General features: G+C 40.7%; 1 pseudogene; it reads left to right on the top strand.

The window, feature by feature from the left end:
• Positions 1–2,283: 2,283 nt before the first annotated feature.
• LOC113177136 (mitochondrial calcium uniporter regulator 1 pseudogene) overlaps positions 2,284–22,612 on the top strand; it is a 57,573-nt pseudogene continuing 37,244 nt past the window's right edge.

Below are 22,612 nucleotides of genomic sequence, written 5' to 3'. Positions count from 1 at the left end.
ACTTGTTGATTGATTGTATATCCTCCTCTGAGAAGTGTCTGTTCAGGTCCTTGGCCCATTTGTTGATTGGGTTATTTGTTATCTTATTGTCTAATTTTTTGAGTTCTTTGTATACTCTGGATATTAGGGCTCTATCTGAAGTGTGAGGAGTAAAAATTTGTTCCCAGGATGTAGGCTCCCTATTTACCTCTCTTATTGTTTCTCTTGCTGAGAAAAAACTTCTTAGTTTGAGTGAGTCCCACTTGTTGATTCTAGTTATTAACTCTTGGGCTATGGGTGTCCTTTCTGTATATGTGACTAGGCCCAGGACTAGGCCCAGGAATGCTCCTGGGATGGCCAAAATGTGGGAAACAGGTGGGCTGAAGGGGGAAAGGCAGGATGGCGCAGCCCAGGACACATTAATTCACAACCTTATAGCTCCCTGTAGGGAGGGACAATTCCTGGGACAGCTCACCTGAGCAACAGTTTGGAGCACTGCAGGTTCTTTATGAGGGTGGAGGAAGGGTTCTGAAAGAATTAACATTCCAATCCCTCAGGGGACAGTCTCCAACTCCCTGGGATTCACTCAAAATTGGCCTAACTTGATTTACCCATCTATAGGGACTGCCTGTCTAATTCTGTCTTCAATTGGGTCATCAGGGCTCTGACCTCTTCAATGAATTAATTCATTGATGGATTCAAAGCTGAGTGAGCTTTTTGGTAAGTGGTGAAAACTAGAGAAGGTGGGACCTAGGTGGGTTCTTGTGAAGTGTGCTCTTGGGGCCCTATTTCTTGTTCTCAATGCTCCCACCACCCGATCCCTGTTTCCTGGGTGCCATGAGCTTTTTTCTGCTATGCCTGTCCACCCTGAATTCTGGCTCACCTCATGCACCTAGCTAAGGAGCCGATGCCCATGGACTGAAACCTCTGAAACTGTGAGCCAAAATAAATTCTTCCTCAAGTTGTATTTCCCAGGTATTTTGTCACACTGATGGAAAACTGGCTAATCTGTGGGCTTCGTCGTGTGGTGGAATCAACACAGGCTTGGAGTGAGTGAAATCTTAGCCTCATTCTCAGTTCCCCTATTCACTCATATATGATCTTAACCTTTTTACTTTGCCTCTGAGCCTCCCTTCTTTCCCGTGTAAGACAGAGATAACCCAACTTTGCAGAGCTGGGATGAAAATCAAGAAACATCTAGGCAAAACACTCAAGATAAAGTAATGTGGTGGACATCTGATAAATGGTGCCATCCATGGTGATACCAGAGTTCTTTCAGCGAGCCGCAGGAGCAAGCCACACCTGGAGTGAGTCCAGCTATAGGCAACAACCTGACCAGTCAAGTTTGTTTTGGTTTGGAACATCAGAAAAAGCTCTGAAGGCAGAAATCTTTAGGAACCTAGGTCTGGTTCCACCACTAGTTGGTTTAGTGACTAAGCAAGTGACATAATTTTCTTGGCCTCAAGAGCTCTCATCTGTTAAATGATAGAGAATTGGGCCAGATTGAATTTTAGTGTTTACTTAGACGGTACCACATTCCATGAAAGACTTGAGAGAGCTGATTGAACCAGATGATTTTGAAACATTTTATGCTTTAAGATCACATGGCAAAAGTGTTCAAATGTGCGCACTTCATATATCTATACAAGACACCCAGCACAGATTTGGGAAAGAGGAGCATGGCTTACAAGAACCAGGAGCATGGCTTAGAAGAACCCCATTCGCTGCTTCTGGAGATGGAATGGCCGCGGGTGGGCTAGCCTACTTTTTACTTCTCCTCAGGCACAGTCTAGACCACTGGTTTCCGTTTTCTTTGAAGAAAGCTTTCTTGGTATTAGAATCACCCAGGGTGAGAATTGAGATGCTAGTCCTTGCCCCTTCCATTCTGATTCTGTCATCGCGGGCTGGGGGCCAGGACTAGGCCTTGGGAGTCAGCCTGAGCCATTCTGAGGTCGATCTATGACCACCTGGCCCTGGATATTTGTTTCCTCCCACGGTTCTTTCTGCTGATCCTGTCCTGATTCTGGTGCCTAAGAGGGCAGGAAAAAAGAGGCCCTGCTCACCGAGGAGGAATGAAACTCTGCTCGCTGCAGAGGGCTGGATGGCGTCCGAATCAAGGCCAACAAATGTATCATGATTTTGTCAACTGGAATCCTGGGAGAGAGAGAGAGAGGTCAGCATCACAAACCACCATGAACAGAATACAGAAGTAATAGCAGAGGAAGAAGTATCACGTCCAAGGCACTAAAATGATGGCTACTTTCACAATATGACCTATCTTCTCCTGGAACCCTGTTGGCCCGGATGCGGACTGACAACATCGGCACCCGTGTGCCAGCCTTTGGTGGTGGCTTCAGAGCGAGTGCCCTTGGTGGGAGAGGGAAAAGCCTCTTCAAGGCTGTGTGGTGGGCCTGTGATCGGGGCAGGTGTGTGCCTGGCTGCCTGTGCCTCTGAAGTCACTCAAATAGGGGGCATCTTTTCAAGTTCTGCTGGGGTGTTTTAAAATGCTTTATCCTGAAGGAAAGATAGGCCTTTCAGGGAAAATATTTCCTGGTATTTGGTGAAATTTTTATAACTGAAGTTTTGTATCAGAAGCAAGATATGAATAGTATGGGATCATAAGGGAAAGGCTAAATTTAGTTTTCCTCATTCATAGATCACATAGGGAAGAGACTGCAGTGAGAAAGGCTCAGAACGATTTGGATCTTCTGGTTAAAAAAGAGTAGGCAACAAGGACATTTCTGAATAAAGAGCAGTCATATCAGTATGTAGTATATCACTATGTAGTATATCAGTCATATCAGTATGTAGTATATCACTATGTAGTATATCAGTCATATCAGTATGTAGTATATCACTATGTAGTATATCAGTCATATCAGTATATAGTATATCACTATGTAGTATATCAGTCATATCAGTGTGTAGTATATCACTATGTAGTATATCAGTCATATCAGTGTGTAGTATATCACTATGTAGTATATCAGTCATATCAGTGTGTAGTATATCACTATGTAGTATATCAGTCATAACAGTATGTAGTATATCACTATGTAGTATATCAGTCATATCAGTGTGTAGTATATCACTATGTAGTATATCAGTCATATCAGTATGTAGTATATCACTATGTAGTATATCAGTCATATCAGTATGTGGCCCTGATATCGAAGTACTACTGGGAGACACTAACATAGGCTGATCCTGTGACAAGGATGGAGGGGCTTGAAAGACAGCAAATAGCAATTTGGGACATGAATACCTGAAAAATAAAAGCCATTTCTTCCCTGAGTCAATGATGATTAAGACCATGAATTTCAGAAACTAACTTACTTGAGCTGTTTTAGGTCTTTCTGTATGAACTTAGACAATTACCTAAACTGCTCTCAGCTTCTGCACCCATAACATAAAGACAATAATATGATATATTTTTCTGGGTTGTTTTGAGGATTAAGTCAATTAATAGATGTAGAGCATTCAGAAGGGTCCCTGGCAGATAATACTCCATGAAAGTTAACCATCATTCAAAAGGAGTGGAAGGGAAGTTATACTTAGGATGAAGATGTTAGTTGCCAAGTTCTGTTTTAAACAAGTTTCAGTATTTTAAGTGAAACTTTTAGGCTGTGGGTGTAGTTCAGTGATATAGCACTTAGCTAGCAAGCATGAGGTCCAGGGTTTAATCACCAGCAAGATACACACACACATACACACACACACACACATACACACACACACACACATACACACATGAGTTAATGAGCTAGAAAGAAAATAAATTGTAAATTATCAATATCATTCTTCCCTCTTTTTATTTACCCCCATGTAAACATGTTGTGTTTTTTTCTTCACCAAAAAAATTCCTCCTTGGCACATGAGTTGTTATGATGTGGATACAATGTGTCCCCAGAAAAGCTCATGTGATGTGTTAGGTAATGCAGGAATGTTTGGAGGTGAAGTGATTAGATTATGAGAGCTGCAACCTCATCAGTGGATTAATCCGTTTGAATTAATAATTTGAATGGACTACTGTGTGGTAACCTTAGGCAAGTGGGGCATGGCTAGAGGAGGTAGGTCACAGGGGATGTGCCCCTGGAGATTATGTCTTGTCCCTGGTTCCTTTCTCTCCCCCACCCTGCCTCCTCTCTTCTTCCTGGCTGAGAATAAGCTGACATAAGCTGAGAAACTTTCCTTCACCATCCTCTTCCATCATCAGGCCCAGAGCAATGGAATTAACCAACCATGCACTGAACCTCTGAAGCCGTGAGCCCAAAATAAACTTTTCCTTCTTTAAGTTGTTCTTGTCAGATATTTTAGTCACAGTAATGAGACAACACATAAGCTCATTCAGTGACTGCATCGTTCCTCTCCTTCATTTGTAGCACAACTCTGAAAATGTTGACATAGACTCCATTTCCAACGTACCTCATACCATTCTCTCCAGAGCCTTCTCCAGTCAGGCTTTGCCCCTGATGAAATTACCATTTTCAAGTTGCCCAATGACCTTTAGGAGCAGTATATACACACCATAGTTTGGATTTTGAGTGTCCCCCAAAGGTTCTGTGGTGCTATCGGGACATAGTGAAACCTATAAGAGGTGGGCCTAGTGGAAGGAGGTTAGGTTATTGGGGGTGTGCCTTTAAAGAGGGTCCTGGGACACCGAACCTTTCCGGTCTCTCTTTGCTTCCTGGCTGCCATGAGGCGAACATCTTCCTCTGTTACATGCTCCTACCATGATGTTCTTCCTTGCTATAGGCCCAGAGGCAACAAGGGCCACATGGCCATGGACTGAAACCTCTGAAACTATGAGCCAAAATAAAACCATCTGTCTTATAAGTTGACTCTCTCAGGTATTTTGCCACCGTGATGATAGTTTGAGATTCACTTCTCAGTCCTCTTTCTTGACCCATCTATACCCCTTGGCACAATCAATCAGCCCCTCTTCCTTACACAATTATCAGAAATTGGCTTCTGGGTCAGGCATGGTGGCACATGCCTGTAATCCCAGGGGCTCAGGAGGCTAAGGCAGGAGAACTGTGAGTTCAAAGGCAGCCTCAGCAATGGTAAGGCGCTAAGCAACTCAGTGAGACCCTGACTCTAAACAAAATACAAAATAGGGCTGGGGATGTGGCTCAGTGGTTGAGTGCCTCTGAGTTCAATCCCTGGTAATGCTCTCCCCCCCTAAAAAAAGAAATTGGCTTCTAGGAGGCTGCACACCCCTAGTTGTCTTTCTACATCCCTGGTTGCTCCTTTCAAGTCCACTGTGTTGTTCCTCCTCACTCCAAAACTGCCTGTGGTGTGCTTCAGGGCTAGCCATTGGCCTCTTCTCTTCACTAGGTGATCTCATTTAGTCTCCTTGCCACCAATGAGCTGATGTCTCTCAGTTTTACATTTCGAGGCAAGAAAAGTAAAACTGTTGCTTTCGTTCCAAATTTTATGGTCAACTGTCTTGTTGAACAAGTATTTTAAATTTCACGTGTCCAGCATGGAACTCCTGCTCTTTCTCCCTAAACTCACTTCTCACATAACTTCTCATTTTGTTGCTGTTATAGACTGAAGTATGTGTTCCTTCAACACACAGAGATGCATATGTTGAAGTCCTAACCTCCCCCAAGTGACCTTATTTAGAGATAAGGCCTTTAAAGAGGTGATTAAGTTAAAAAAAAAAAAAAAGTCATCACAGTGGAGACTTGATCTGATAAAAGTGGTACTGGTATCCTTTATAAAGTAGGAAGAGACATTAGAGCTCTCTCTTATCACATGAGGATACAAGAGGATAATTCTCTGCACATCAGAAAGAGAAATCTCACCAGAAATAGACCCTGCTGGACTTCCCAGCATCCAGAACAGTGCAAAATAAATTTTTGTTGTTTAAATCATGGAGTCAATGGTCTTTTGTTATGGCAGTGCAAGCTAATACAGTCCACCCAACATTTAGCATCATCTTTGACTCCGTTTTCTTTCACATCTTACATTCAATCTCAGCAAATCCTGTTGACTCTGTCTTCAAAATACACCCAGATTTTATCTATTACTTATCACCAACATGATTCAAGCTGCTGTGATCTTTCTTAGCTTGTTGAAATAACCTTCAGGCTGCTCTCCCTGCTTTGGATTATACCACTCCCAACACCAGTTTATTCTCAAAACAGCAGCCAGAGCAGTGTTTTCCATGCTAAAACAGATTGTGTGTCATTTCTGTGCTAGAACACTTTGAACTGGCTTCCCGTTTTGCTCAGAGAAAAGTCACCGTCCTTATGAAATGCACTTCAGGGTCCTGTACACCCTGTCTATGCTCCCCTGTCCCCACATTACCACCTGTTGCCACCACCTTGACGGCTCTGTCTTCCCGTGTTCTATTCTTATCACGTTGGCCTTCAGGTAGTTCCTTGTATAGATTTGCACATGCCCGTGTTCCTCCCAGTTTCAGGTCTTGGCTCAAATGTCATGCTCTCAGCGAAGCCTTCGTGACTACCCTATTTGGAATTGCAACCTCCCCACTCACCAACACACATAACCTCTTTCCCTGCTTTGCTTTCTTCCACAGCTCTGTTATCATTTAACATTGTGTAATTGTGTATAGTTTTCTTGAATGTTTGTTAACTATCTTCTGCCACTGGAATATGAGAACAGGCTGGGGGTGTAGCTCAGTGGTAGAGTGCTTGCCTAGAAAGTGGGAGACTCTGGGTTGCTCTGGGTTGCACCCCCAGCACTGAAAAAAAAAAGAAAAAGAAAAAAGAAAAGAAAGCAAGCATAGGTTCTGTACTGTATTCCCAGGCTGCAAACAGCATCTGCCACAGAGTGGTGCCCTATAAGTATTTGTTGAATGGATGACTCTTTCTTTACATTTTTGAGAAAGCATGATCTTTTGAACTAAAGTGTTCTTTGATATTGGTTGGCATAACTGTGTCTTTAAGTGAATACTTTTGCTCTTAAAAGAATAATCTCTCTTTTAAGTAGCCCCCCAGCTCACTAAATCCAGACAGCTTAAATCATAGGGTCACCCTGAACTGCATAGTCCTCATTGTAGGAAAAAAAATCTATCAAGAAAAAACCATTTTGAATTCTGCATTTATAAACCTAAAGGAAAAAGTAACATTATAATAGTATTTTTAAATAGTAAAGGTTGGCATAGTAAAGGATGCTTTTAAAGACAAATTAGGCTGGGCGTGGTGGTGCACACCTGTAATCCCAGCAGCTTAGGAGGCTGAGGCAGGAAGATGGTGATTTCAAAGCCAGCCTCAGCAAAGGCGAGGCGCCAAGCAACTCAGTGAGACCCTGTCTCTAAATAAAATACAAAATAGGCTGAGGATGTGGCTCAGTGGTTGAGTACTCCTGAGTTCAATTCTCAGTATCCAAAAAATAAAAAAGACAAATTAGTTGAGATACTTGAGTTCCTTTTGGAAAACAAAAACTCAACCTTTACCTTCCATTTGATGACTGAAAAGGCTTCCAAAGGAGCATGAGAAGTATCCATTCTTCTGCTGTTGGAATAGCCCTTGAAGAAACAATGTATGGGGGCTGGGGTTGTGGCTCACCGGTAGAGTGCTCGTCTAGCATGTGCTAGGCCCTCAGCACCACATAAAAATAAATAAATAAAATAAAGATATTGTGTCCAACTATAACTAAAAAATAAATATTTAAAAAATTATCAAAAAAGAAAGAAAGAAACAACATATGGGTTTCTAACAGTCTCAGTAGTCTCCCATGGATTCACCTGAAGAAAAAGGAAAATTATAGCTGCAGGTATGATGTCTTCCCAGTGCTCCTCTTGGGTGTGCGGCGAGCACTTTCCCTGGATACCTGCAGCTAGCAATGTCCTTTCAGGGCTTCTTCCTCTGTTCAGGAACTTCACCCTGAGTCCCAGGAGGATGCCTGACAGCTCACAGGCTGCAGCCAAAAATTGTTATTAGAACACTGTGTCCTAACGTCTCCTGCAGACACTTCTGACATCTTTGCTTTAGAATTCCCTCTCCAGGAAAAGCCTTCTACAAAACAAATCTAAAATGATCTAAGGTCATAAAAAGTATTCTAAAAAAAAAAAAGTATTCTAACAAAGAGGGGGGTGACTACCCAACTGTCCACAAGAGGCACCTTGACCAGTCCAGCTGAACTGAGTCTGCCCTGAACCTGCTTGCTTCCACATAGGAATTATTCCTGGTTTCTTCATCCTGTGAGGCCAAAAAATAAGTGCAGGTTGTGACAAATCTACACTACCCCCATATCCCTATTTGGTGGAGAACTCGTTATGGAGAGCCTGGTCACTGAACTTGGCTCCTGCCAGCCCTTGACTACAAGGTCTGATTCTGAGTAATTCCAGTTTACCCTTCAGAAGTGCTTCTCTTGATAACTATACCTTGCCTTAGAACTTTCTGAGACAGGTTGGTAAACAGCTGATTATTTAAACTTTAAATAGCAGGAAAGGATTAAGAAAAACATATAATCAATGCTTATACGGCACCTTCAAATACAATCCCTTATATGCTAAAAGCCAGTGTTGCTTTCTGTCCTTTGCCACTGAACTCTGGGGGTCAGAAATGATTTGTAAATGTCTTTTAGTATGTACCTAATCTTGTTGCATACAACCTGGTTAAAATATCAAACAGCTCAGAAGGCCTCTGTGAAACAAAACAGGACCTTGTTCCATCTCTCTCTACGTCTCCTTTCCCTCGCAGGGTACGTTCAACTTTACATAGTCATAGTTAACATTCATGTTTCTCAGTGCTCTATCTATAGATTTATTCCAAACTTTCAAAACAATCTTGTGTAAATGTCAGCGCCTGTTAAGATCTTTTGGTTCTAACTCTCTAGGGCTGTGTCCATGTGCGATCACAAAACTCTGGCATGGCCCATCCAGTTATCTTCCAATCATCCCCTTTGGGGTGGCAGGAGTCTATACAGGCAGTGGCAGATCCCATCATGTCAAGACTCTTCACTCTGCACGTACCTATATATCTGGAGACTGGGCTTGCGAGGCACCACACAAGAGTTGAGCAATTACCTGGGAGGTAATTACTGTCTGAATCTTGCTCAATGCCTTGCTTTAAAAATCAGTTCACCCATGTTCAGGCCTCCAGAAGACCCGTTAGAGACTTCAGGCTTTAGGACAAGAGAGTTGGCAGAGATGGAAACGTAGGATTCAGTTTAGTAGTTAGTGCCTATTGACATCACCCTGTACAAACTGCACAAAAATAAAAATTGTAGATAGAAAAAGTACTTGAAAAAAGTTACAGAAATCCTTTACAGCAAATTATTATTGTGATTTCTGAGGACCCACATTCAGGTCATAGCACAGTACACACCAATAAGGTAAGGATTATATAGCTTTTAGTTTTAGACTGGACTCAAATGCACCAAGGTTGGATTCTTGGCTTTGTCCCTTATGAGCAATTGATTCTTTTCAACTTAACCTCTATACATTTGTTTCCTAAGACATAAAGGATACCTATTTTATAGATCTTGTGGGATAATGAACCTAACATGCCCAGCATGCTCTGTCAAATAGTACAGATCAAATAGATGGCTGTCCCTTCTTGGCTCCTTCCCTCTTTTCTGACCCTATTCCTAATGGATTTTCATGCTCTGCACTCTAGCTGATCCTATTTCCGGCAAGGCTGGTCTAACAGCTGCAGACTGACCTTGTCTTCAAGTGCGTTTTTTTTTTTTTCCCCCAACTACAGTTTCTGGAAAAAAATTCCAGCTGTCTCCCCAATCCTGTTTCTGCTGGCTGGAATTTTTTTTTTTTTTTTTTTTTTTTTTGGTGGTGGTGTTGGAGATTGAACTCAGGGTCTTGTGCTGGCATACTATCTATCTAACTATTTATTTATTTACAGTGCTAGGGATTGAACCCAGTGGTCCTTAACCATTGACATCCCCAGTCCTTTTTTTTTTTTATTTTGAGACAGGATCTTGCTAAGTTGTTTAGGGCCTAGCTGAGTTGCTGAGGCTGATCTTGAACTTGCAGTCCTCCTGCCTCAGCCTTCCAAGTCGCTCAGATTATAGGCATGTGCTACTGTGCCCAACTGCTGGCTAGAATTTTTAAGTTTTGAAATATTGTACCTTTTCAAGGTAGAATAAAAGTAGTATTTTCCTTTTTTATTTCTTTATGTGCATTACTACAAGCCTTTAGAGATATGGTCAGTCTTCATCATTGTAAGTCTAGAGAGTTGGGGAGAGACTAAGATGATAAAGATTCTAGTGTTTTGTGATTATTGAATGAATTAAAATCCCAAAATCTATGAGTCCTTGTGTCCTGGTTTCACACAATGAGGCACAATACGCATATGTACCTCATTATACTGTTAGTGTTACTTTCCTTGGCCAAATTTTGAAAAGGTACCATAGTGAGAAAACCTTCATACAATCCCTCCAGTTTCCATTGAGTGTGCATAGAAATGTTATGAGAGGCAATGTGCTATTTTATCCATTAAAATTTTGTGTGTGCACATTTCCATTTAAAGCCTACTGACAATAATTATAAAAGAAATAAAAGAACATGATTGATAGGCATAAACATTGATGGAAAGTACACTGGGATATACCATTATCATCAAGCAACCCGTGCATCAGAATTAATGAGCAATGCAACTGAATTCCATGGCTACATTTTACAAAATCACTGAAATACTCCTTGGAAACTTTCAAGGCATCGTCAATCTTCTTCAGGCTTGTCTTAGTTACAAAAATGAAATGAAAGAAAACAGCCAGTTGCTCCAAGTTTGGACATTCAAGCACTGGATTATCCTGACCTTCTGGCTAAGTTTTCTTTTATGGCAACAGCTATAAGCCTCTTTTCTCCCTCTCAATGTACTTTTTATTTAGATGAAATTTAGATTTACAAAATTACTATGGTGACAGTACAGAAAGTTCCATATAATTCATACCCAATTTCCTCTAATATTCCATCTTATTTCAGGATGGGATACTTGTCAGAAATGATGAACCAATATTGACATATTATTATCAACTAAAGTCCATACTCAGATTTCCTCTTATTTGTTTGTTTGTGGTGAGAGGAATTGAACCCAGGGCTTCATGCACACTAAGCATGTTCTCAGCCACTGAGCTACACCTCCAGCTCCTGAGTCTTTTATTTTTGAACTAGAGTCCTTTTTCTATCCCAGAATCCCATCAGGATACCACCACATATCGCCTCGTGTCTCTTTAGACTCCTCTTGACTGTGACAGTTGTTCAGACTTTCCTTTTTTTTTTTTTAAATGATCTGGAAGGTTTCTACAGCCAGGTGTCTGTAGAATGCCCTTCTACTGCGATTTGTGTGTTTTTCTCATGATTAAGCTAGGGTTATGGGTTTGCGGAGGAAGGTCAAGTGCTGTTCTCATCACATCACATCAAGTGTACAAACTATCCACAGGCATTATCACTGCTGATGCTGACTTTGACCCTTTGGCTTTGGAAGGTGTTTATTAGGTAAAGCTACTTTCCCCACTTCCTCTTCATCCTCCTTTTAAAATGTTTATCAGAAGAAAACATCTCTTCTCACTAAACTCATTCAGAGCACTGGCTTTCTATCAATGAGTGTTTATTATGTTGAAGTTGTCTTATGAATTAAGAACATTGTCTCTGAAAATAATGCTTCCTAAATCCTGATATCATGTCTACTAGCATCTCCTGAATGGTTTGAGGGGAGATAGTGGTCATATATCGGTTAGAAATGCAGTGAGAAAAAAATTTCTCAACAGAAATATTTAGAATGCATAGGAGCCATTTTAATGGATATTTAAAATTATATTTATGATTTTAATTTTCTTCCTATGCTCCAAATTAATTTTCCTGCTTTTTTTTTTGGTACCCAGGATTGAACTCAGGGGCACTCAACCACTGAGCCATATCCAGAAACCTATTTAATATTTTATTTAGAAACAGGGTCTCACTGAGTTGCTTGGCACCTCGCTTTTGCTGAGGCTGGCTTTAACTCGCAATCCTCCTGCCTCAGCCTCCAGAGCCACTGGGATTACAAGCATGTGCTACTGCATCTAGCAGTTTTCCAATTTTTAAAAGAAACAATTATCTGAAGTAATCAAAATAAGTCACTTAAATAGCCCTCTGTATTCTTCTATATTCAGATATACATATGGTAAGTCTTCAGTAGCTAGAGATAAATTTAATATAGAAGAATATATATATATACATATATATATATATATATATATATGTATATATATATATTGCAGTGTACCTTCTAGGCAAGTGCTCTATCACTGAGCCATCCCCATATTTTGTTTTTTATTTATTGAAAACTAGATTATCTGGTGTGGATCAGCATTTTTAGTCTTTGCAGGTCAACAGATTAGTAAGAGTGGGGCGATATCAGATGGAAGAATCAATGGCCAATGGACAGGTTGTTGGGAAGTGTCCCAGGACTGCAACCTGCATCCACCACTTTTAATTGTGGTATAAGCTGAAAGTGGTTTATGACAGGATATTGGATGGATGAAGGAAGGGTTTGAGGATGGAAGAAGCAGACTCTATGCTAAGCTTCCAGCCCCTAAGGCCACAATCAAGCAGTGGGTGCCAGGGGAGCATCAGCAAGCCATCTGCTGAACTGGCAGAACTGCTGGTGCAGAAGCACCCTGACTCAACCACAGTGCACCCCCACAAGTTGGAGCCCTCACGCCCCGCCTTTCCTCCCACTGAACTCCTTTCTAAATCCAAGTCTTGCATGTTCATCTAATTAGCAGAATCTAACTCTCATGCAGAACCTTAGCTACTTGGGAGTTTGTGAAATGTCCTCTCCTATTCTAGCTTCAGAAAGGGAGGTACATTAGAATAGGGCTGAAATATAAAGAAAATGAGCAAACCGCCACTGTCTGGCATGCCACACAGACTCAACAATATTGCTCCTCTAATGGATAGGGCAACAAGAAAACAATACTTCCTAGGACCAGAGAGAGGAGAGAAATGAGGTTCTAGACTCAAGCCCAGATGATACCTCTTGATAAATTATCTGGTTGGAGCTGGTAGATGAATTGAGTTGTCATCAAGGTCTGAGTCCCAATCACAAAGGGAAAGGCACTTAATAAGGACTGTCTGTGACACCATGCAGTGGGTATCTAAACCAAATGAAGGGTGGACAATAAATTTTCATTTTCATGTTCCTGATAATTAATTTATAATGGCTTCCCTGGAACACTAAATGAAAAAACTTTCTAGGTTCACTGGAGGAGAAAGATTTATTAGTAATATCCACCATAGGGACAAGTCAGGCTGACTTGAATATTTATCACCTTTTTCATGATAGCCTCCGGACACCAGTAACAGGAATACAGTTCTCCTCAAGTTCCTTGCCTGTGTTGAAGAATAAAGAGAATGGGGTGGTCCAATGCACTGGGAGATAGAGGTACTTAGAGATGACTCAGAGTCGAGAGAGAAAGAGGGCAACACGAGGTCACTCCCGAGGGGAGAAAAGTGGTGGTGTTTGGGAGATGCCTGTACACTTTACCTTTACAAGAACACCATAAATGTAACACAGAATAGCATATGACTATTCATCTTAAAGCCAACAAGTCAAGGCACTTTCTTTTTGGCAATGGGACAACTGAACTATTTACTTATTTAAACACACACAAAAAGGGGGGAGTGGTAATTGACTTAAATAATGGAAATATCCAGTCTGACTTGATTCATAGTCTCAAATGACTTGAGCAAACGATGAAGCTCTGTTGGCTTCATTTGTAAACTCCAGATGGCGGCAAGATGGCTGCCAGCAGCGCTAGTGCCACACGCTCCTGAGCAGTTTTAGACTCTGATTCAATGAGCACAGAATTCCACACACACCAGTGTTACTTTTCAGTCCAATTAAGTCTCAAAATATGAGTTACATATTTCTTTAAACATTTGCCAGAATGACTAAAACTAAAGTGGCCTGTATGTGATTCTGTAGAAGTTGGTTCTAAATCATTGATTGTTAAGGACATTTTATAACTGAATTTTCAAATTGCTGTAGAATTCTTCTAAATGTTCTCCAAAGTTGCTCAAAGACTCCACAATCAACCTTATTTTTGCTTTAGATTCTTTTTTCCTCACTTTTTCTTTATTTCTTTTGTCTTCCACTCCTTTATCAAATGATCTCAATTTAAAAGATAAATATAAAATGCCACTTTTGAAATCTCATGATTGCTGGGCATAGTGGTTGGTGCATGCCTGTAATCCCAGAGGCTCTGGAGGCTGAGGCAGGAGGATTGAGAGTTCAAAGTCAGACTCACCAATTTAGTGAGGCCCTCCCTAAAGCAATTTAGCAAGACCTCATCTTTAAATAAAATATAAAAAAAGGGCTGGGAATGTGGCACAGTTGTTAGGTGCCTCTGGGTTGCCTCCCAAGTACACACACAAAAAATCATTATTTCAAAATATACAGCACCTTTTAAAAATAAGGGCTAGGATAAAAATAATAAAACTTTAGAAGTATATAAAGAAAAACATGGAGCCTCATTTTAATACTCCTTACCAGAAGAGAGAGAGAGAGAGAGAGAGAGAGAGAGAGAGAGAGAGAGGGAGAGTATATGTATGTGTGTGTAAATCTTGTCTGTGATGGACAAAGTTTTATATTCCTTAACTTGGATATTCAGAATTTACATTTTTCACTCAAAGAAACATGTCCTCAATCTGCTATATTAACCCAGTGACAGACAACTTTTTAAAAATTAGGTTTACATTCATCTTTTTCTCCTCATATAAATATGCACAAACATATAAATATATCTAATCTAAATTTTAAATTATTTTATTTAAATCTTTTTAATGAAAAGATAAATTATTAAATTGTAGCCTTATTATTACAACTACTGTTACCAGTTATGCCAATACTCTTCATGCACATGGCTGCCATCACTCATGTCCCTAAATAAACATATGTCAGCTGAGCTACTGAAAAGGTCTTATCATATTTCTTCAGGACATTGTTATTGCTACCTACCTCTTAATAAAGTGTTTATTACTTAAACACTTTAAATGATTTAAATTAGATGAAAAATTATCTCTAGAATTACATTTTAAAGAAGACTCTGGTGTGTGGCTGACGATGTAATAAGTCATACTAAATGCATTGTCTGGGACAAGCCCCAAAGCATCTGAGAGGCCATTAGGAATAATTATCCCGAGTGGTATCACTCATAGCCTGGAGTCATCTTGTCTGTTTTCTGTAAAAAATGCTGAGCACATTTTCAAAGTCCTGAAAATGGAAAACAGCACACAGCTCAAGTTTTCAAAAGGGGCTCTCTAGATCACAGTGCTACTGAGCCCAGGTCTTTACCGTGCTGCCCGCATCCCTCTATGGGCAGTTCACAGGCAGGCCTGCTTCTGGAGCACAGGACATCAGCACTCCATGAGCAGCCCCTGAAGCTGGGAATGTAACTCAGTGGTAGAGCTCTTTTCTGGCACATGCCAAGCCTTGAGTTGCATCCCTAGCCCTGGAAAGAAATAAAAAGAGCAGAACATTTTGAAAATTTAAAGACTAATTACTTTGTCATAGAAATGGATCTGTTATTTAAATATTGGTTTCCATTCAACATATTTTGTTAAGAGAAGGATCCTCTATTCACCACAATGTTTAATTTGCAGCCAATCCCCCTAGGTGAAGTGGACTGTCATCTTTGGCCTGGGTAACTCTTTTACTTCACTGCATGCTGGGTGAAACTGTGGGGGAACTTAGGCTCTTTTTCTTGACAACTAACTATCTAGAGTCAGCCGGTCAGTTCTCATGAAGAACAAAGTGACAAACAGATGTCAGAAGCCTCGGGAATGGAATCATCTCTCTTCTCTCTCTGTTCATTTTTAATATTTGGTGTGAAAGAAAAACAAAACAGGACATGGGTATATAAACAAGAGGGAGGATCTGGAAAAATGGGAAGAGATGCAGATTTTCCTCTGAAAGTTTCAATAATCTATGTCTCAACCTCTCTCTCTCCCTCTCTCACTCTTTCTCAACAGATATTCCAACAGTCAGGGTCCCACTTTCTCCTTGAAATCTTTTTTTTTTTTTTCTTTTTTTTTTTTTAAAGAGAGAGAGAGAGGTGAGAGAGAGATAGAGAGAGAGAATTTTTAATATTTATTTTTTAGTTCTTGGCGGACACAACATCTTTTGTTTGTATGTGGTGCTGAGGATCGAACCCGGGCCGCACGCATGCCAGGCGAGCGCGCTACCGCTTGAGCCACATCCCCAGCCCTCTCCTTGAAATCTTATAAAAAGCCAAGATTCTTGTGGGATATACTTTTCCTAATGAGCTAAGTTAGTTTTTATTGCTGTTGTTTGCTTTCAACCATAAAGATTTACCAGCTGTTATTTGGATCTTAAATGTAATGCAAAGACCCATGTGCTAAAAGTCTGGTCATCAGCTCGAGATGGAATTCTCAGGAGGTGGGACCTGGTGGGAAAAAGTTAAGTCACTCGGGGTGTACCTTCAAGGGAATATTGGGACCCAAACCTCTTTTTTTCCCCTCTTACTTTGTTTCCCAGTCACCATGAGGTCAGCAGCTTTTTACCACCACAGATTCCTCACCATGATGTTCTGCTTCACAACAGGCTCCAAAGCAAGAGAGTCAACCAGCCATGGTTTGAATGAAACCTCTGAAACTGTGAGCCAAAATAAATCTTTTCTTCTTTTAAGTTGATTTCTTAGGGATTCTGACCCAGCAACAGAATGCTGACTAACACGCTAGTTTTTTTTTTCCTGTTGGCAGTAGATAATGCATATATTTCAGCTGAATTCAGGATTTCTATATTAGTGTCTTACCACTTTTACAAATGGGGAAATTTAGTCAAAAGGATGTGCCTCTCATTGCTATACTGGTGAGGTGATTGGAGCTGAGCTTTAGATGCAGGAAGCATGCCTGCTTGGAGAGAAATTAGAGGCCTCCTAGAGACCTGTGGAGGCTTTTACATTACCCAGGCTTAAGATGACAGCAGGGAACCGGGGGATAGGGAATGTACTTTTGATGAGACACATTGAAAATGGGAATTGTGCCAGGCACAGTGGCACATGCCTGTAATCCCAGTGGCTTGTGAGGCGGAGGCAGGAGGATCATGAGTTCAAAGCCAGCCTCAGCAGAAGCAAGGTCCTAAGCCACTCAGTGAGACTCTGTCTCTAAATAGAATACAAATTAGGGCTGGAGATGTGGCTCAGTGGTTGAATGCCCCTGAGTTCAATCCTGGGTACCCACCCCACTCTCCAAAAAAAAAAAAAAAAGAAAAAAGAAAAGAATGAAAATGGGAAATGGGAATTGGCAGCTGAGAGGGCAGGGGATGAGGGGGAAGTACAAGTCAAATGTGAGGTTAAGGCCTTGGTGACCAGTGCACCTGCCACAGCACTAAGCCCCAGTACTGCGGCACTTTAATCAGATTCCATCTCCTTGGCCAGGATATCACATCCGTTAGTGACAGGGCTGGGATTAGAGCAGGCTCTCACAGATAAGTCAGGCCCTCATCCTGGGCTTAAGTGCATCCTTGACAACTTCCCTCAGCATTCCAAATGCCCAGTATTATCTTCCATCTTTAAAAGACTCTCCTTCCAGCTTCAGCCCTCCCCTTCACAAACAAATGGAGGCTACTGCCACCATTTCCCCCTTCTGTATAGGATTTCCACACCAGCCACGTCACAGACACTGCCCCAAATTGGATGGACTCTTCTCCACTCTCCTCTTAAATGTCCTTCTCTTAGATGTCCATCGGCAGAGGTGTTCCCTCCTTGTTCACCCCTCCTTCCCTTCAGCCTCCCTCCCTCTGTTTCCATGGAGACAGCCTTCTACCTCTTGGCTGCTCCTCCTGGTCTGTGAGTTGGCAGCTTCCTCCAAGGCTGACTTCTCTTCTCCTAGCTCCCTCATTCCCAGGTCTACTTCATCATTTTCAGATGCCATTGGCATAATGTCAAGAGTCAAATATATGCTCCCAGGTCCCTTCTTGAACTCGAGGCTCACACAACTGCCTCCTGGACTTGCATGTCTCCTGCACATTCTGTCGTAACATTCTGCTCCTTATCTCTCCTCCCCAACTTGCCCTCTGTGTCATCCTATTGTTCTCATGGTGTCATGGTAGGAGTTGTTCTGAACATTTTCCTCTCCCTCTTTTCCAGTTCATTAACCAGTCCTACTGGTCCCATTTCCCAAATCCATGTCATACCCGTCTGCTTGCTGTACTACAGTTCCCCAGCCACAGCCAAAATTTGAGTCCAAGAAATCATCTCTTGCCTGCAGTATCCCATTAGCATGCTAACTGGGCTGCCATTTGGCCTCTCCCCTCCACTCCACCCCATCTACTCTATAAGTGGTTTTCAAAACTATTCAAGAATAAATCTAATCATGAAAATCTCCTCAAAACAACAGATTCCCCTTGTGTAAAATGCAATCCCAAACCCTTTACCAATTACCAAGGCCCTAATGTCTTGTCTTCCTACAAATGCAGTGTCCTCTTGAGCCACTCTCTCTCTATTAATCATACTAGAGCCACTGCAGTCTCCTCCTGGTTCCTCAACTTACCATGCCCTCCCTACCTCAGGGTCTTTGCACATCCTGTTCCCCCATGCCTAGGACTCTCTTTCCCCACATTCTTTGCCTGGCCAGCTGTTTCTCATCCTTCAGGTCTCAGTTTAAATGTCAGAAATTTGTCCCTACCCACTCTCATCCAATCCCCAGACAGGCTTTACCTTATTGAGATAGCCTTTATCACGTGTTGTAATCATATTCATTTATGTGATTGTTTAATATCTGTTTTCCTCATCACTCCGTAGGCTTTGCTTATTTATTCATTTGGCAAAAAATTTATTTCCTATTAGAAGTTAATCAATTAACAAATGGAGCCAATGTGATCAGAGAGGTGGTTGGGAACAGAGACCACAGAAGGCCCTGGAGATGAGGATAGAGCCTGTTTACCTTGGACACCGATGGCTGGTGGTCCCCTCTCTGGGAGCCATTAAGAGGGCTTAATTGTTAGTCATCATTGTCATCACCACCATCTACCTCAGGTCCCTTCATGGTAAAATGAAGATAGTAGATCTACTTCATTCCTTGGTTGCCTATTCCTAAGACACATGAGCCATAACACTGCTTTTGATATATCTTCAAATGAGGTGATCCTGGTACTAAAACTGTAGCAGGATTCAATGGCAGGACAAGTAGAGGGGCAAAGCTGGCCTTGAATATTCCTGAACATTGGAATTACCCTTGCTGCTCTAGGTTACTCAGAACTTAGACAACCACCACATGGGCCAAGTCAGGAAAATGGTAACATTGGCACTTTGTTTCCTTTATGCACATGCAACCAAAAAATAGCCACAGTTAGTTGAATTCAAATCTGCTTCATGCCACACACATGGCCACAAATAGGCCAGCAGAATTGCTCCATTATTCAGCTTATTCCTGATCAAGAATTATGAAAAGTGGGGTTGCCACAACTTTGTGCCTACAATGCATGTATTCAAAAGAGGGCAGGTTGCAAATCTATTAAACTTGGAAAGTTTGCCCAAAGAATGTGTTCAGGCCCCCAGGCGCGGTGGCGCAGGCCTGTAATCCCAGCTGCTCGATGCAGTAGTGGGGAAGTCCTTTGTGTCTCAAAGAGAGAAAGCAACATTTGTGACCATAGCCATAATTATGCATTATTTTCTATAGACGAGCAGTCTGAGTCTCAGAAGGAGACGCCATTGTTTTATTTATTTTATTTTCCTTTTTTCAGTGCTGGGGATGGAACTCAGGACCTGGAGCATGCTAGACCAAGACTTTATCACTGACTTTACCACTGTCCCTGAGAGAGGACACTGAAGAGCAAAATAGGTCAGCCTTAGCCCTCATCCCACTCCCACACCACAGCACAGGGGTAAGCAGGGTGTGCTGGTCAAGGACTGGTTACAAACTCTCTGGGGAAAAACCGTTTTTGTGTATGTGGTTTATTATAAACCTTACTGAAAAGAAGGGTATGTAGCACACAATTTACTATTAATAGTGAAATAGACAAATTTTTTCAATATTTACCATTTTTACTATAAATTCCAAATCACTAATTCTGGCAGAAGCCTTTCATTTGATTTCTGTCAAACCACCGTGTTGATAGGTTATAACTGATAAATAGGTGTGGGACCATCAGAAGTGCTACTTTTCCTTTAAAAGCCAGATGAAAGTGAAACAATGGAGACACATGCCAGAACTTCAGTCATTCATTCAACAACTTGAGCAACCTATTTGCTGAAATGGATAATGGCTTTTGAAAACTGAAAAAAAAATTTTTTTTGATATTGACATTGCTTTTTATTCCTATCACTTTCTTTTCTTTTTTTTTAAGAGAGAGAGAGAGAGAGAGAGAGAGAGAGAGAGAGAGAGAGAGAGAGAATTTTTTTAATATTTATTTTTCAGTTTTTGGTGGACACAACATCTTTATTTTATTTTTATGTGGTGCTGAGGATCGAACCCAGAGCCCCACGCATGCCAAGCTAGCACGTTAATGCTTGAGCACATTAATGCTTGAGCACATCCCCAGCCCTCCTATCACTTTCTTAAACATTGACAATAAATCAAATAAAACTCTGATTTGCAGTATTGGCCAATTTTCATGGTATAAATGCTGCCACTACTATGGTGATTTCAACCTACAAAGTGCACTCACATACTATTACATGTATTTCCATAATATGGATATAAGAAAATATAACAACATCAAAGCATAGAAAATAGAATAATTAGGAAGTGATGAGCTTTGATTATTACCTTTGTTTTAAATATAATTCATATAATTAAAAATTTTAAATTTGTGGTAAAATACATATAACATAAAATATAACACAAGTAATTTTTAAGTTTACAGTTCAGTGGGGTTAAGTACATTCCCATTTTTGTGCAAGTAATCTCCAGAACTTTTCAGCTTGCAAAACTAAAACTCTACAGCCATTAACAACTTCTGGTTTTCCTTTCTTCCATCCCCTTGCTATGCCCATTTTACTTCTGTTTCTGTAGTTGACTACTGGAAGTGGTTTTCTTTGATTCCTAGTTTGTTGAGTGTTGTTATCATGAAACGATGTTGGATTTTTTTCCCCAAGTGTTTTTTAGGCATCATTGGAATTTATCATAAGTTCTTTTCCCTTCATTTGGCTTGTATGTGCATGTGCGTATGTAAAAATATGTATATGGATTTTCATATGTTGAACCATACTTGCATTCCAGGAAAATATCCCACCTGGCTATTTTGTACAATTCTTTAAATGTGCTGTTGAATTCAGTCTGCTGGAGTTTTGTTAAGGATTTTTGTATAAATAGTCATCAGGTGTATTGGCAGTAGTATTTTTGTAATGTCTTTGGCTTTCATAACAAGAGTTTTGGTTGCCTCATCAAATGAGTTTGGAAGTCATCTCTCCTCTTTTATTTATTTTTTGGATTTAACTAAAATTTTCCTAAATCAACTTTTCACATGATCTGTGTGCTTTTCAATCAATTGACAAATTCCTTCAAGCTTAACAATGGTCTTTCCTGAACCAGTATGAATGGACTTCATTCAGCACAACTCTGGAAGTGATCATGCCTGAATTATTTGTCTGTTTTGACCAGGAGCCTGAATGGAAAAAGGAAAAGCATCTACTTTTTTCAGGGAGAACTCTCTGATATTGGCTGGGAAGAAATATTTTTCCTAATGAGCCCAACAAAGACATACATAGGAATGTTTATTGCAATTATCCTTATAAATGCCCCCTGACTTATAATGATATTTGACTTATGACTTTTTGACCCTAGGATGGTGCAAAAGAGATACTCATTCAGTAGAAACCATACTTTAAGTTTTAAAATTTGATCTTTTTCCTTGTTAGTGATATGTAGTACAGTTCTCTCTCATGGTGCTGGACAGCAGCAATGATCTGCAGCTCCCAGGCAAGGGTAAACAACTGATACAGTGGACAGTGTTGCCAAGCTATGGTGGTCAGTAGGTTATGTATATAGGATGCATTTTTGACTTAGTATATGTTCATCTTATCATGGGCTTATCAGGGTGTAACTCCATTATAAGTGAAAGGACATCAGTACATTCATAATAGTTTAATATGAAAGCCAACACAAATCTCCATGTGGAAAATAGATTTTGATCTACTTACATAATGAAATAATAACTCAGCCATGAAAATGGAGGAACTTCATCTGCATGCAGCAACATGGATGATTCTCATACACATAATGGTTGAGTGAAAAAAGTGAAATATACACCAAAAGTAACATACCACTTAATTCCATTTACATGAAGTTCAAGAATAAATAAAAGTAATCTGTGGTGCTGGAGTCAATAGTGGTTACCTTTGGGGAGCTGTTGTTTGGGCTGGGGCATGAGAGAATCTTCTGGTGTAATGTAAATGTTACATTTCTCCACTTGGCTGGTGGTTACATGAATGTGTACAGAGGCAAAACTCATTTGCTGTACATTTAAGATTTGTGAACTGAAAATATGTACTTCACTGAAAGCACATTATACTTCAACGAAAAAGCTAACAAAGAAGATAATGCTAAGTGAAGTTAGCCAATCCCCAAAAAACAAGTGCCGAATGTTTTCTCTGATATAAGGAAGCTGATTCATAGTGGGGTAGGGAGGGGGAGCATAGGAGGAATAGATGAATTCTAGATAGGGCAGAGGGATGGGAAGTGAAGGGAAGGGGCATG

The sequence above is a fragment of the Urocitellus parryii genome, chromosome 9 (genome assembly GCF_045843805.1).
Source record: "Urocitellus parryii isolate mUroPar1 chromosome 9, mUroPar1.hap1, whole genome shotgun sequence".
Lineage (NCBI taxonomy): Eukaryota > Metazoa > Chordata > Mammalia > Rodentia > Sciuridae > Urocitellus > Urocitellus parryii.
The sequence above is the reverse complement of the archived record's forward strand: the minus strand, read 5'-3'. Positions and strand labels throughout refer to the sequence as shown.